This window comes from Octopus bimaculoides, chromosome 3 (assembly GCF_001194135.2).
Source record: "Octopus bimaculoides isolate UCB-OBI-ISO-001 chromosome 3, ASM119413v2, whole genome shotgun sequence".
Taxonomy (NCBI): domain Eukaryota; kingdom Metazoa; phylum Mollusca; class Cephalopoda; order Octopoda; family Octopodidae; genus Octopus; species Octopus bimaculoides.
Window position 1 is genome coordinate 103360072 of NC_068983.1, and position 2808 is coordinate 103362879.

General features: G+C 36.8%; 1 protein-coding gene across 1 annotated transcript in view; it reads right to left on the reverse strand.

Moving 5' to 3' along the window:
• Positions 1 to 2808, reverse strand: part of LOC106878243 (nuclear hormone receptor family member nhr-48) — a 329560-nt gene that overhangs the window by 148387 nt on the left and 178365 nt on the right. The window lies entirely within an intron of this gene.

Consider the following 2808-nt stretch of genomic DNA (forward strand, 5'->3'; position numbering starts at 1 on the left):
ACAGGTATGTGCATACCGACATCCACCTGTATGTATAGGTGCATATCTGGGTACAGGACATTGCACACAAACGTAGACGAGAACACACGAGCCACATAGAGAACATTCTACTTCTTCAGCTACCCACGTTTTAACACCGGCGTTTCGACACACACACAACATTTCACCACGACAAACAAAACGAAAGTAAAGTATCAGGGATGAGAAATATATCAAGCGTATTGCGTTATCGGGGAGTCGTGTCATGACAAAGCATGCCAGCAGTCAAACGCGTCTGTTTGCAGTTAGAGAGAAACCAAACTGATAACTGAAAATTCATTTGGACAATCCACTACAAATCCGGTCTGTCATCTGCTACCAGCAAACGAAGTAGAACGAACAGATAAATGAAAAGATAAATATCGGCGCCTTTTACGGGTTTGAGTCATAACACCAAACATAAGAAGGCTCAATTCAAATGATCTAAAATCAGAATATCGAAAAGCCGAAATTCCGAATACTCATGATACCAAGAAGAAAATATGAAAAAAACCCCCAGAAATTTGAAACAATGATTACGATTATTATTTGTGAGTAAATATGCACGTTACATTTCGCTTGTCTTTGTTAAGCACCATAACATAATAAAATGTTATAATAGAATCTCTTTCGAAACCATAAATAAATATAATTTGAGAGCGTTTTCCGTGTTCCTTCACCCTAAAATATTTCAAAATTCGATGTTCTGAGCATTCGATCTTTCAAGCGTTCGGTCTTCAGATTACCACACACATGTATTTGTTTGGCTTAGGTCAGACCGAATTGAGTAAACTTAAAATCTAAGAAAGACAATCTAATCGTAGTTATCCCCATCTTATTTTTAGATTTGGTATATCTCAGACTGTATTATCTAATGCCTTCTTTCTAAAACGATAGAATCTGATCTGAAGGATTTTGGTTGGCTATTTCGGTGTTCGTAGTTTTGGGTGATCGCATGGGTGCTAGTGGCAATAGTTTTAATGATAATGATGGTTGTAGTGTTTTTAACCATCCTAGAACCGTTACCAAAGTAGACGCAGACACAACTTAGAAGCAATCCACCTATAGACAAGAAATACAAACAAGAAATAACTCAATTCCCTTGTGACTGATGTAAAAAGAACAAAAATACAACTGGATTCTGTGTTAGCTGTTTTCCCTTTAAAATGTATACACACCCTATTTCAAGTTACACCAGATATAGTCAGTCTCTCACTGCTATTCTCACTCTGACATTCCTCAAAGCTGCCAATGTTGCTTTCTCTTTCCTAAGCCTATTATATTAAGACACACATCACACACAAACATATACATATTTATACAAACATTTATATACATACACACACACACACACACACACAGACATATAGATATATAAATACACACACACACACACACACGTATATATATATATATATATATATATATATGTGTGTGTGTGTATTCATATAAACACATACATATTATATACACATATATACATATCTACACACACACGTATGTGTTTCTGGGGGTCTGTGTGTGTACGGATATCACCGCCATCGTTTTGACATCCTTCCTCTCACTCCACCATACCTTATCCCTCAGACTTGTATGGGTTGGATTATGGATGTAGCAATGCTAGTATGTACACCATCACAACCACCACACTCATCACCATTTTTACGTCTCTCTTTCAGTGTTGGCAGAGATTTAACTTCATATATACGAATTCCAGTGCTGTTGTGAGTTGGGCAGAAAGAAAATATTCTGTTTGTGTGTGTACACACACACACACACACTGCAAGGTCTCATATAATATAAAGAGTTGAATAACTTTGATAATCTGTGCTAGTACCATTCCAGGGTGTGCTATAAGCAGGGGAGATAACTTAAATACACTCGATCAAAATTTTAGAGAAATAAAAAGAAGTTCGACTGTCTTTTCTATGTACCATTTGAAGATTGTTGATTTGATCAACTTTACTTGTCCCTAAAAATGTATGGCACTGTTACCGTAACAAGCTATTCATTTCTTAATCACGGCGATCCGTGGTGCTGGTGTTTATCACTTTTTTAAAAATCTTATATTTTCCCTTCAATTTTAAGCAAACGAGGGACAGATTTTCCTGAAGAAACAATTAATTTTTATAGCACTGCAAGATAATGAACTCGTTAACTCTACAGAGCAACCGCTACATTGGACGCTGAGGTATACAGCGTGTGGTCCCTAGATACATATAAGTGAACTCTACCGCTAAAAGTTATAGTGGGCTCAGAGTACACACAATATGGCAAAATTTCCATTTATTTATCTGGCACCCTATGGAAGATAGTCAATACTGATAAGTATTATATCCTTGCGCATTAACAGAAAGATGTGTGTGCGTGTTTTTATGTATCTTTTACATGTTTCTGTCATTGGATAGCAGCCATGCAGTGACTCCACACTGAAGGGTTTAGCTGAACAAATCGACCTTCGTACTTCCGTACTTATTTCTTTTAGTCTGGTACATATGGTCTTAATCTCTTTTGCTAACCCGTTGGGTTACACGGACATAAACAAAGCAAAAGCAGCTTTCAGTACACAGGCACACACACATATATAGGCTTCTTTCAGTTTCCGTCGACCAAATCTATCCACGAGGCATCGGTCGCTCTGAGGCTACAATAGAAGACACATAACTGAGGAGTTCATTTTCATTGCACATCTTATGTGGTGTTCTCACTACATAAATAAATTAAGTTTGTACGAAACGTACGTATTGCTATAACCTAATGAATTTTTGTTGCTTTTCTTCAATATATATA